The 14,106-nt window shown below is 37.7% G+C and overlaps 1 long non-coding RNA gene across 3 annotated transcripts in view; it reads left to right on the forward strand.

Moving 5' to 3' along the window:
• Window positions 1-516: 516 nt before the first annotated feature.
• The window catches only part of LOC139684994 (uncharacterized), an 83,608-nt gene continuing 70,018 nt past the window's right edge, over window positions 517-14,106 (forward strand). Inside the window, exons 1-4 of one of the 3 annotated variants that reach the window (XR_011700013.1) lie at window positions 619-632; window positions 3,189-3,209; window positions 8,271-8,308; window positions 9,598-9,644. This is a non-coding gene — a long non-coding RNA (uncharacterized lncRNA). Of the gene's footprint in view, window positions 633-3,188; window positions 3,210-8,270; window positions 8,309-9,597; window positions 9,645-14,106 lie in introns of all 3 variants that reach the window. The other 2 variants (XR_011700015.1, XR_011700014.1) reach the window with 2 other exon arrangements.

Here is a 14,106-nt window from a genome sequence, read left to right on the forward strand (position 1 = left end):
TTATGCTTTTACATGCATTTTGGAAAACATAGCCATCTGATTGTTTAATATATGCCTGTTTAAAAGTCCAGGCCAAAATGTAAAGCTAAAGCTTGGCATATTAATTAATTCCTTCTTTTAAGGGCAGGTGTATGTGGTGACAACACCCAGGCATGCATCTCCTCGGATCTAGCTGCAGGAAGGCAACACTGGGTAGCACTGGGAGAACCTTTTTACCGCAAAATGCTCATTGTTCTCTGCACCTATGGCTGTGGAGAGGGACTCTCCTCTGGAACGACTTGGTCCAGAGGAGCCTCTACCCTAACCCTTCGCACCTGCACACACATTGTTACCCCGGTCTTCTCTTCATTTGTTTATTGAGATATTTCTAGGGGCCAAGATGTCCCTCAGGCTGCGGTAGCAGGCGAGGCACCGCAGAAGCGGGTACGGCACCTGTGCCCGGCCCCATCTCCACGGGTACCGCGGCCTCGGGTTTCCGTGAGGGGCAGGGAGCTGCCGGAAAGCCGGGGATCTCTCCAGAGCTGCCAGCGGCCCGGGGGGGCGCTCCGGCGGTGCCGGGTGCTGCGGCAGCCGCCGCCCCCTCCTCCTCCTCCCGGATCCGTCGGGAAGGCGCTGAGGCGGCGCGGGGGGCGGTATGAGTCCGGGCGGGCGCCGCTGAAGCCGGAGCGGGTGGTCCCGGGGAGGAAGGGCGGGCAATGGGAGCGGGAGCGGTGGCTGTCCTGCTGCGGCTGAAGAAGGGCAGCCAGAAAGGCTCTTTGGGACGGGACAGGAAAGGGTTGGGAAGTCCTGACCAAAGGCTGCCTCTCGGGGAACTGCCCCATCAGGCCCCTCCGGAGCCTGTCCACAGCCTTTGCCCACCGCTCCGACCTTTGGAACGCGTGGATGTCGCTGGTTTGGGAGGGTGAAGTACAACTCTGCATGCTCGGGTTGCAGGTTGAGTCTGCTCAAAGCCTGGAGCAGGGGCTGCCCTGGAGCAGAAAGAGTGGGAGGGTGGGCGGTGGGAGCCGGGGGGCAGGGGCTGCAGGGAGGGCTGGAGTGCACCTGCGTGTGGGGCTGGGCTGGTGAAGCTCCAGCAGCACATGCCGGCACTCGGACGCGGACTGATGGGTGTCCGGTAGGGCAGACTTGCAGCCATGGAGTGAGAGGTGTAGCAGGGCCTGGAAAGGCATCCTAAGTCTGTGCTAGTCCTCGATGGAGGACTTGGAGGTCAACTAATCTGGGTCATTATCTGTTACTTTCCAGCCTTTTTGAAAGTTGTTTTTCCAGTTCTCCCCGATTCCCTTTTTAAAAAAATATATTTTTAGTGGTCCCTTACTGATATTTTCAAGGGCCTTTGGAGGGAAGAGACTGTAGAGGAAAAAATGTTGCCAAATGCTCTAAGTCAACAAGGAAAAAGGGGGTTTGTTTATTTAAAATTATCCAGTTCTAGTAATGTGAAGTGTTTCATTGTTACCAAGGGCAATTTCTGAAACTTTAGTTTGTAAGTTGATATTGTCCTTTAAATATCTCATAAACAACTGCCCAAAGATTATTTTTATCCAAGAATTCTTTTTGCTGTAACGCTTTGGGTTTTTTTTTTAATTTCTTTTTAAACTGTTTTCAAACTAGAGACAGGACATAACTTCTTCATAGTCAAATATGTTTTATTTGAAATATTGTGCGTTACTTAAATTGCCCCATAAAGTGTAAAATAGTATTTATTACTTTGTGAATGCCAACACAAACTAATATTAGAATCAGATCTGGGCCTAGTGATAACCACTTTTTTTTTTTTTTTTTTTTTGCCACACATGCATTTTAGAAATAGGTAATACTTAAGGTATATAATTTTTATTTCTATTTTTATATTTTTTTAATGTGACTGAAATTGCATCTGAAGGAAGTTAGCAGCTGTAGAAATGTTAAATCTTGTGCTGGGTGTGAAACATGGACGCTGTGGAGCTCATGTGGCATGTCCAAAGTTCCCTGAAGTCTATTACAATCCAGTGTACTCTGACAGGTTGAGATCAGTGACTAAAATGGAAGGTCAGCCCTATGTCAGTGGCCACTCATATCCTATTTCTGCCTCAGAATTGATCTGAGTGTGCTGTAACTCCAGTTCTGTACCAGTCACTGTCTAAGTCATTCAAATGTCCTTATCATCCTATGGCAACATTCCACCAAATGTACATAGTTTATATATACACATATGTATTTTAGGGTTATAACTCTTGTAGTTGGTGATCTTACTTAAGTATAACTAAAGGAAAAATTTAGCCTACTAACCTCTCCCCCACTGAGATTGAGGGACTCAAAAAATGTGAGTCTAGACTTGCATGAAAGAAATGCATCAAAGGTTTTGAAGTTTTTCAGTGCTAGTCAGAAATTGGCAAGCAAAATTTAGTCTCAGACAAACTCAAAACCTCAGTAAGCAGTTTAAATTTTACACCCCTTCCCCAATCTCTTCTGACATAAAGCTCATTAAGTAAAATTTCAAGCTAAATGGACCTTTTCTTTCCTATGCAAAAATATAAAAATAGATCAAATGTGAGTTTAGAGTGGAAATTTGGAATCAATTCCCCATCTTAATAGGATTTGAGTACAGGAATGTATTTGAAGATTTTCATAAACTGCTGTTCATCAGTCTGATTATTCTGCATCTTCATATGCCTCAGAAGCATCAGAATCATTCATTTATTTTTTTTTTTAAAGCAAGGCATTTGGTGGAAGTGTAATTTATTGTAAGGTTTAATACAACCATGATTAACGTCTCTAGATTATTACACAACTTTCATGTAAGATATACAATATCTTTTTTTATTCAACTCAATTGCTAATATGGAAGAGCTATCTCTCAGAGACTCTAGAGTTGATGCAAACTAAGGCAAATTTGTATTTAATTGTTAATTTATGCAGCTTTAGAAGTTTTCAATCTCTTCACCATTAGTTAGGTATTTCTAAAGAAGTTCTTGATAGGGCAGTTCCTCCTCCTTATATCCAAAAGGAAAGATTCCCAGGAATTGTTTTAGAATTAGTAGTTAAGTAAGAACCACCTTTGTTATTCCTGCTGCCACTTTTATCCATGTGACTGCCCTCCATTGAATAAGAAGAATCTCCCTGTGATTCCCTTTCATTTGTGAAAAATTGGGGGGGTGGGAGGAGAAGATGCAAAGGTTTTTTTAAGGTTGCAAATTCCTTCTCTTTTCCAGAAATGGAATTGCCTGACTAAGGTATGTGATATTTTCAAATATTTTGCCAAAAAATTTTCAACCCAAAACAAAAAATATGATTGCCCTCCATTACTAATTGTGTGACACTCAAGCTTTTGTCTATCTTACACTGCGTGATGATGCGATACAGAAGCAGACAGCCATAGATGGCCAGAAAATGCTTAATTAAGTATTCTGCAGCTGCTACAAATTAGATCAGAATCTGCATCTGTGAAGACAATGAAATTCATGGTAATTTTGAGGACCAAGCAAAGTAGAGATTTGTTTTGGATAGACCTCTAGCCACAATTCAAACAAAATTCAAACTCAAATGTTCCAAGGGGGAAAAAAGGTTGGTCAACTTCATCTGCCATTGCTGAAAGCCACTATGGTTTCCTATTCCAGCTATACATATTCCAATGTAGCACGTGTAAGGCAGCTGTTGCAGTATTCCTAACCTGTTCCCTGCACCCCACCCCACTCTTCCCCAGCACCGCCCCCCCCCCCCCCCCCGCTTCAGTAAAAACGAGTTCTCAGTTTTCCAGACTAGAGCTTGAGCTATACAAAAAATAGCACCCAGATTTTTGCTGTTTCTCTGATAACTTGTCTCTGTTCTAGATTTCATACCACTTTATGGAACCAGAGTTGGACAAATTTTGATGGTCAATGATCTGACCTTTTCTAATAGAATATGCTGTATGATATTTGCAGCACAAATTGACCATAGAAGAGAAGAGCAATAGATTAGTACATGGAATGAGAGGATGAAGGTTCTGCTGGGAAACTCTTTTATACAGATATGCTTGCGTGCAGATATCAGGAAAAAAATAGCTTATTCTCTGGACATTAGGAAAATGCATAGGTTTTTAGGTGTTTACAAACTCTTCAGTACTAAATTTGTAGTTTTATTTTACATCTGAACAGCTCCAAACACAAGTGCTCAGCCATAAATGTGTCTTCTGAGTGCTACTGTAATAATAATATCTGTTATAAAACCACTAATTAATATAAAAATTTTATTAGATATTTTAGGGAGGCCTTTTGAAGGTTGACAGCTCTCTTGATAAGTGCAGAAGACCTCATAACCTCTGTGGCCATAAAATGTAATTGTGCAATAGTTGGGTAAGCTTTTGAATGTAACTGTGCCACTCTTGCTTATCTATTTGAAACTTCCATGAGCCGCCAAGTGTGATGTTATTGTTTAGAACTCTTTCCATGGAAGCATTTTAAATAGTTGATATTACTAAAGCTGAAAGGAAACCAAGTCTCAGATCATGCTTGGATATGTATTTTGTTTTGGATGTATTTTGTCTGAAATTTCTGTTCTTGCTTTATGATCTAGTTTGAGCATCTTTCTACAGCTCCTGTATTTTGAAGACAGGTATAAGTTCCCATTTCTGGTCTGCTATGTTCTGCAAGTCTCCACCAGTCAGACCAGCAAGACCCAAATTCAGCAGTGATGCTACAGATAGCTACCCTGACATGGTTAAAAGGGAAGAGACCTGATTACTGAGTTGAAGTTTCTGCAATTGGGGTTATTACTTTTGTCAGACAGCTAAAAACCATACAGAGAAAAGATCAGGAGTTTTTTTGTTAAACATTCAATTTATTCAATACATGTTGAAAGTTCTTGAACTGACATTATATGTTGTTACCCTCTTTAGTTACACTCGGTAACAAATAAATACGTTATGGTGTCACTAGTGCTTGTCTTTGACCTTTTAGATCCACAGCAGTCGGAAGGTCTGTGCTTGTAAAGCCTCTATCTCTGGATGTGATTTAATTGTGCTTTTGGTTGTAGCTCATCTAAAGGAGCAAGAGTTGGGGAATAGATACATATTTGGAAGCGAGTTATAAAATTTTCTAGCTCTTAGGAGACACCAAAGGGTCTTTTTAGGTCTGGATATTTATGTGAGGGAAGATGAGGCAAAAGACATACAGGCAGAAATAATTTAAGAGGACTGTTTCTAGTGGTGGATTAATGTGAAATTCAACTAGCAGTTCCCACATTATTTTTGCAGATAAAACTCGATACTTTTAAAGATATTTAAAGAGTTGTTTCTTCTAGGAGCAAGGGAATCAAGTGCTTTTTTTGCTCTAAGTGAGAGTTGGCTTGCTTGTATTACTGAGGAAGAATATAAACCAAAATCTCATTGTGTTGAGATTGTGATGGAGCATTAAATGGCTGATTAACTGATTTAGTGCAAGGACTAAAATTCAGTAGACAGCTGTATCTTTCCAAGGGTAGGAACTATCTCCTGATAGGCAGGTAGATGATTTCACAGTCTTATATTTTTCTCAACATTGATATACTCTTTCTTTAAAATTATCAAACACAATAATAATTTATTGCTAACAAACATTCTTTCTACAATAATTTAAGGTTAGGAGATGGATCAATACTAGGAAAAGGGCTATTTGCATGTATTTATATTGTATAGAATATCCTGCTTCCACTTCAGAAAGCAAAGGAAAAGAATGACTGCTGCAGATATCTATAGCAAAAACTATAGGAAGCATCCATTTTTTATACTTCCATATTGGCATTGTTATAGCAATAAAAGAAAGTAGAGAGAAAGAAAAATTACTAAATGAGAGCTTTTTTATTTTAAAACCCCCAAACAAAATAGAAGACAAAATCAGCAACCCAGATGCAGAAAGATTTGTTTTGCAGGATTAATCCTTAGCAGCTGTATATCATACTATTCAGCTTTTGATTTTTTGCCCTGACAGATGATTGTATGTTTCAGGGTAAGGTGCATTAGCTACATTAACATTATATTGTTCTTCATGTGCTTCATGTGCCATAAGCAGAATTTTTAAGTATATATGTAGAACTAGTAATTCTAGACATAGATTTATAATGCTATATATATTTGTAATGTTATGTAGATATAGATAAAGCTGTAATGATCGTTTCATTTGCTCTGGGTATTATTTTATTTATTTTTACAATTATTATCATTGCAATAATTTTACATGCTTCCAGCAAACTTATATACCTTAGTCTAAGGTATATACCTCAGTTCTTTGTAAGCTGTATTTATTGGACTTGATTTAGAATCCAGTGCCTTTAGAGCTATGCAGAGAAAGCACTGTTGCTTTTGTCTTTGTTGAAAATTTCTTAAGTGGTGCTTTCAGACTTTGCTAGTTGCTTTCAAAGGAACAAACGGCATATCTGACTGCAATAAATTGTCAGTAGTGTAATTGGAGAAGACAACTCTGTTAACAGTTTGTGTACCTGTACACTGTGACAACGGGTATATTTTGAGACCTCTCCTTATTACCTTGTTTCTGTTTAATGTACAGAGCAAAAGCATCTTTAGAATGGGATAGTAGGGAGGAGTTATGAGCAGTGATGGGAGTGTTGTGTGAATGCTGATGGTGTCTTCACTGGGGAATGGGCCACTGTGGGGTGCAGTGGTGGGGTGTGGCTGCAGAGCCAACCTTTTGCAGCCACCAGGACAGCTCAGGGACATTGATTCCCCCAGGCAAGTCAATGGCTCTGTACATTGCCAGGTCACTGGCAAGGTGGAGAATTCTCCACTGCTTCCTAACATGGTCTGATCCTTTGCTTTCCAGATTGACCATCTCAGACTAATAACCAATAAATTTCTGAACAAAAACATTACTTACTGAAAGCTCATGAAAAAAGTTATATGTATTTTGTAGAATAAGACTTTGCTTGCTGTACCAAGGGGAAAATAGTTACAAATCTATATCTATATCTATATGGACATACTTACACTTTATAATATGAAATGGAAAATTTGCATATTTTAAACGCTCTTGTGTGAAGCAGCAATTAAGACAATTCATCCTACTTTTGCCCTGAAATTTTATCATGCATTCAGTCTTCTTATCTAACTTTTACGTGCAACTTCATTGCCTTTAGTGGAAACAATGCAGTTTTTACCAGCATAAGTGAAAGGAGGAGGCAAAAGATACCTTGAAAATACCATGTAACACCATATGAAAAGCTGTGAATTAACTTGATGAGCACAACCCAGAGCCACTAAATTCCAATTTTTGCCAAAACTTTGTGGTTAAATCCCCTTTTTATTTATAAGCACCATGAAATAATGAATATAGATGTTTTCCTGACACTAAAGCTGGGATTTATTGGAAAAAAACCAAACATGTGGTTGGAAGTTGAGCTACACTATAGCTTTTCAAAATAAAAAGAAAAAATATAGTTGTAGAATAAATTGTCATAGTTTACAAAACAGACAACAGAGCTTTTGGTTAATGGGGAGTAGTTGGTAGAAAAATATAAGAATGTATGATCCATTTCATTAATAACAGAAATATTTTAGAATTTCACTTAATGTGCTGAAGTCTGATGATGAGAAAAATAAAAACCAGAAAGACCAATAAAGGGCACTCATTTAAATTTAGTGGTATAAATTATCTAGTGAGTAATCTCCACCTTTTGAAACATTAAACCATCTTTTTCTAGAAAAATAAAACATCTTATACTGACCTTTCATTTTACAAAATACTCTTTTCCCTAAATGCAGTGAAATAAAGACTAACTTAACTGGAATTTCATGAAATTATCCAGGAGTTTGTTACGTTAGTTACTGTTTCTGAGCCTTTCAAATCAACACAGTAAAATACTGATGAACTTACAGTGTACAGAACAAAGGGCCCTAAACCAATGTTTTTCATGACTAGTGTGGTATGTTCAATGACTAGTTAAGTCCAGGAACTGCCATTACTATTTACTGACTTTGGATTTAACAGTATTTGGGTTTAATGACATTTTAGAGGATTTGGTTTCCATACGTTACAAATGCTATGTGTGAAACATTGAAGTTTTACAGGCATTGCTCAGTTTAAGGGCAGCTCTAGTTTTGGAGGGTTTGCTTTGTTCTATACGCATGCTTCATCTGAAAAAGTATCTTTTATATTTAGAGATTTACTTTATGCTTTGATTAGTAATGGTTTATTCTACTGGCCTTTTATTCTCACTTATGGTAGGATATCTTTTTGGCAAACAAAATTGTGATTATTTTCATATAGCACATTTCAGAAACCAAGATAATCTCTTCTCCACTTTTGTTGTCTCCCAAAATGAAGAAAATGGATGAGGATTATGCCTGATCTATCTCACCAAGGTAGGAGTTTCCTGTCAACTGTACTGGTTCCATATCAAGAAGCCTAGCAAAAACAAAATCAAAGATCAAGGATTTTAAAAAATGTTATTATTGAGGTATTATTATTCAGCCTAATCTTAGACTATCCACTACTGATAAATCATTTATTTTCACATATGGGGTATATCCATGGCAGAAATAGTCTAACTCTATATTGATGTATGATTCCCTTTGCTCATCCATTAGTGTCTACTATGGTGTGCAGCGAATTGAGAATATGGAATCTGTTACTGAAAAGATTCATACGGTCAAGTTTGCTGCCTGCTTACTTGCTTAAATAAATGTTTTCAATTTAACACTACAATTCGTAATGAATACTGCAAAACCAAGTCAAAAGAAAGAGTCCCTGAAATAGAAATAATAATAAAAATAATTTACTATCCTCCAAAATATTTATTGTAACATATGGACACACTTTCCTGCATTTTCACATCACTTGAAATCTTATCATTCTAGAGAAAATAAATCTTTTCCCCCTCCATTGTCTAATGTACAAGTCCTTAGGCAAATTAAAAAATAAACAAACAGGCATAATTTGGGGGTTTAAAATAAGGAAATGTGTAAATTCATGATGTCTTTAAAAAGCATAATGTCAAGCAGTGCTCTCATGTAGCCTCTGCTTTACAAGGTACGTTTTCACTTAGTGTAATGCAACAGTTCTGTGTGATAATCATTTGATTATCAAGTCTTGTAAAATTCTCTAAACCTTGTTAATTTCACTTCCTTTTTTATTTCAAAGTAACCCTAGTTGATGTTCAGATGGAGTTTCTAAGGTTCAAAATGTCTGCTGAAGCTCCAAATACCACGAGGAGTCTACAGACAATGAATCATTTTGATTTATTTGGAAATTACCAGGATAACTCATTTGTTTTAAAGCAGGCAGAGGGGGGCACAGAGTACACCCCCAGCCAGCACTGTCTGGCTTCTGCTGTTCCAACGTGTAATCCTCTATGTTCTTTCCATTCAGAATCATAGAAACAGTTTGAAAGAAACCAACTATAAATATCCAATCAGTTTCAAGAAATTTTTCTTGGCAACAGAAGTTAAAATCAAACACCATATCAAATAAAATGCAAAGCAGGCTACAAAACTTATCTGCTTTCTTGTGAAGAAAGCTTTGTGAGCATAACCACGAGCCTGGAGCTGAATCACCCAGCGCTATGACAAGCAGAACACCCTGAAGTCATAAGAATCATTTTTAATTGTTTTCCGTATTAAAACTCACCAGTGCCCTTCTTCTGCTTCTCCAGGAAGTTGTACCCGTCAGCACCTGCTGAGGGCTTTGTTGATCAAACAGGTAGGTAAAAAAAATCCTGTAGAATAAAGCCAGACCAGCTGGCTTTGAAGAGAAGCCCCCCAGTTTGGGTTGTGTTTGCCTCACTCACCCTCTGCTCTGCAGACCAGGGCTTTTTCTTCTTTGGATGTTGACCTGTAGGCTGTGTGATGCAGACGCACAAGTGTCTGGCAGGCCAAGGTGCACCTGCTTCTGTCACTCTCGAGTAAATTTAGCTGTAAAAGGTATCACTGACAAGCAGACCTTTGTCAGTGCTGACAAATGAACACAGTATTGCCATCCCCCTTCAAAAGTACACTGAGAGTTCAAATGGAAAATATCAACTTGGTCATCTTACCCAGGAGTCGCTTTGAGAAGAAGGAAGGCCAAATAGCTTGTACATGGCAAAAAGATATCCTCCTTTGCATAGGCGTTAAAATTACAGTATTCCAAGAATAATCTCTGAAGAAGATGAGGCTTTGTTCTATTAATTGTGTCTGAAAGGAGACTTTTTTAAAAATGGGAATGTAGCACACACAAATTTCAGTTTATGTTACTAAATTGTGTTAAGTTTTAAAGCTGATTGCCTTTCTTTTCACTAACTCATTGTGCTCTTTTATCCAAAGAAATATTAGAAGACTAAAACATCTCAAATAGGAGGTATTAATCTCATTCTCAAAATTAGAAAGCATGCAGTGTTGAGAGACAGGGTGTCAAAATTGCATGTTCATAGCACTTATGCAGTGGTAATCTAGGAACCAGCCACTTTTAAAATGGGAGCTAAAGTAAAGTGAGATTCTTTTGAGAGAGGTGATCAAAACTAGATGTTGTCCTTATTGGATTGAGGTAAGGGTTTATAATTTATATGTGGCCCTTGTTTTTGTTTTTTTGTTTGGTTGGTTGGTTGGTTGGTTTGGTTGGTTGGTTTGTTTTGTTGTTGTTTTTTGTTTGGTTTTTGTTTTTTCCTTCCTGAAAGTGGCTTCTGGTAATTTAAGTAGAAAGATGTAATTTGCATCAGTGTGTCTTCTCACAGACTCACCAGCATAGGTTTGCCAGGATTGGTAGCAGCATACCTAGAGTACTCCATTTTCTCTATTTGAAAACTATGCCATAAACTCAAACAACTTTAAGGCAAAAATTTTAAAAGACTGTACTTTGCTAGAACGTACTGTTTTAAAAGGTCAAAATGTTCTTTGTGGAAAAGGTAATGAGAAAAAGTGTGGGTCAGGAGCTCTTTGTAGGATAACTAAGGTTTCTGTTTATTCATTTGTATAAACAACCACTCAGCATGCTGTATGCCTCTGCAGGACCACCCTTTTAGATAGAAACATCAACCTTATTGGCATCATCCTGTATCTATGGAAACATTTTAAGTACATCTCTCTCAGTATGTACTTCTCTTATTCAGGGTTTAAGAGCTGAGTACTGAATAAGTAAGTGTTTTTATTATTTCCTTTGCAAAACTTGGTTCTTGGGGTTCATATCTGTCATAATAAAGATCTTGTGCTTTCATCATATTTGATAAACTCAAGTGTTTTATTTGAAGCCTTCTATCAGTTATTATTCTGAGATTAAAATTAATGTTCTGAAAGTCCTAATGAATGAAAATTCTGAAGCTTTTCATTATCCATTACTGCTTGAAAAACAATGATCATAATTCACATTACCATCAGACTTAGATGCTGTTTTAATTGTGTTAAACTAGTCTGATTTTCTGTGTTTCTAAAAAAGAAATAGGAAAAAGTAAAAAGCAAGTAGATTATTTTCTCTTGGCAACATTCATGCCCACTTATGTCACTGCTTAGTGGGTCACAGAAGTTAAGATCCTAACAGTCATCTTGAAACTGAACCTAAAGACTGAAAATAAAGGAGATGCTTTCACACAAAAATAAATGAAAAATAAAATAATAATTTTCCTATTAAAATGTGTGCCCCATGACTTACTTAAAATATCAAAACATAGAGCTAAGAAAAATAAAGAATTTTATGTCTCCGTATTTAAATACAGAGAAAGAAACATAGACATGAACTATGGTTTATTTTAAAAACTATCATTCTGGCTCAAAATCAAAACTTTCTTGGAATTCCACCTATTAATTGGTACAACTGATGCACACTTTTAACATACTTTGATTTTAAAAGTATGAAAATGATTTATCACTATCAATTAGTTAACATCCTGTATGTGTTTATTAAAATCCTGTCTTAACTTTGTTTATAGACAACATTTTCTTCACCAGAGCCAGACTATGACAGAGAAATACCTTGCTAATTACTACTGGTATCAGAAAAACACATTTCTGTCTGGAAAGATCCAGTAGTTCTCACTGAAGTCCAACTGGTTTAGAGTCTTGGTTTGCTAAGTTTGTATCCCTGCATATTATATCTATTTACCGCTGTTACAGTTTTTATTTGACATGTTGTCTCTGCAGTGCAGTCCCTGCTGAGTGCAGATGGCACAAATGATCTCTCCCCTGATTAGACTGGAACAGGCTTTGCATAAAAACTCTGTAAAACTTTTCTATATGGTATAAGTTGTTGCTTTTCACATGCCAGATTCTCCATACTAGGTTTATACTTTAATTTATTTATATGCACTTACCAATGTGTAAAGGTTTTATTTAAGAATGAGTATGGGATAGGCCAGTTGAAACTGCCTGACCCACTGTGAAATCCTCAGAGAGTAATCTGTCTGTGGGGTTGCCCATTTGCTCTGCAGATTGCCACATGAGACCTAGGATTGTGATTGCTCTCAAGAACTTTTACTCTGCGCCAGCTAAGCATATTAGAGAGGTGAAACTTTCAGCCTTCAGAGAAGGATGCAGCACACACGACAATTTTCTCATTTCCCTTTCATCATGTGCCTGACCCTGCTACAAGGTTGCTGGGGTACTAATTGGGGAAGTAGAAAGAGCCTAGTCTCAGCTCAGCCCTCTGTGATATAGACCAGGAGGCTCTGACTTTGCTTATCATCCTGAACAAATAAAATTTCAGTTACATTCTTGAATGGTAGAATTGCTCAGATGCACTGCAAAATACAGTGAGGGCTGAGCCTGACCCTGCTATGTTGAAATGGGGAAAGCATGCCCCGTTTCCTCCGTGTAACTGGCAAAAATTCAATTTTTCCTAGACATAGACCTCAGGGAAAGAAAGGGATGAAGAATATTGGTAGTGGTATCACTTGGGCACATAAATCTAAGTAACATGTTCTCAGCTTTGTGATTTTTAGCTTTTTAATCCAAGATGTCTTTTTTCCCTAGCATTTGTTAAAGAATCACTTCCAAAATGCTAGAAAGTCAGCCTGAGCATATTGCAGATAAAATCTGTCTCCCTTCTCCATCACGTAAAATAGAGATACAACATTTGGCCTATATTCGGTTTTTCAGGTGCTAAAAAGCTATGACAAAACTGCACAGATCGTATGATAATAGGGCATATTATACAACTCTAGATCATCATATGCCCAACTTATTATTACTATTTTAGTTCTTCACAGATCACTTTTCTAGCACCATCTATTTGGATGTTCTTTGGAAAAATAAAGCCTCATTCAATGCTTTTTTGAATGTATAGATCAAATGCAAATAAGTGAGAAAAAAAGGACAAGAAAAAATGGGGAATATGGCAAAGGAGTAGGTAGCATTGGTGTGACAACAAGAGTGATCTGAGTTGTGTGAAGGCTTTTAAGTAGCATCAGCAGACTAAAATGTAGACAAGGAATTCTCCAAAGAGGACCTCGTTATTTTGAAGTCATCAGAGCAAAAATACCAGGCCTTAAATTCTGACTCTTCCATTCTTAAAGTATACCCAGTTGAAAAGGACTGATAAAAAGATCTGACTGACTGAAAAGCAGCTACATTTGAGGAACTCATACACAGCAAAAGAGCCTCAAATTTGGTGTTGAAAATGAGTGGAAATGCTGAAAACAGAGCTAGGCGATGGAGTGTGAAAGTTCCCATTCATAAATTTACTGAAATAGGTGCAATACAGCATTAAATATATATGTGAAATTGTATGTGGCCCTTCTGTATCACTGTGCAGAATCCAAAAGCAGAAAGAATGTAATTATACCTTTGGCAAACGAGATGGAGGGCAATGTTATATAAATTTTCCTAAGACAGAAGAGGACCTAAGATTCTTTTTTTTCACTGAACAAAGAGTAAATTGAAAAATACAGACAGTAGAAGTGTTGGAGGGAAAGGGCAAGTTTAGCAGCAGCATTCTGAACCATTTTGTGAAAAGGGTGTAGGACAGGATTAAGGTAGATAAGGTGAGGTGCTCGTCCACTTAAGTGGCTGTTAGCAGTTGTGGGAACCAAAAATTCAAAGTGGAAGAACTTTATGAATAAAGTTGCAAATAATACTTCAGAAATATGTAATGGAGTAAATACAGAGTGAGAGAGGAGGTAGTGAAAGAGACAGAGGGAAGAGATGATGTTTAAGTAGGAGTGATCCTGTTTGTGACAGAGGCTGTTTATAGGGATAAG

The sequence above is a fragment of the Pithys albifrons genome, chromosome Z (assembly GCF_047495875.1).
Source record: "Pithys albifrons albifrons isolate INPA30051 chromosome Z, PitAlb_v1, whole genome shotgun sequence".
NCBI lineage: Eukaryota > Metazoa > Chordata > Aves > Passeriformes > Thamnophilidae > Pithys > Pithys albifrons.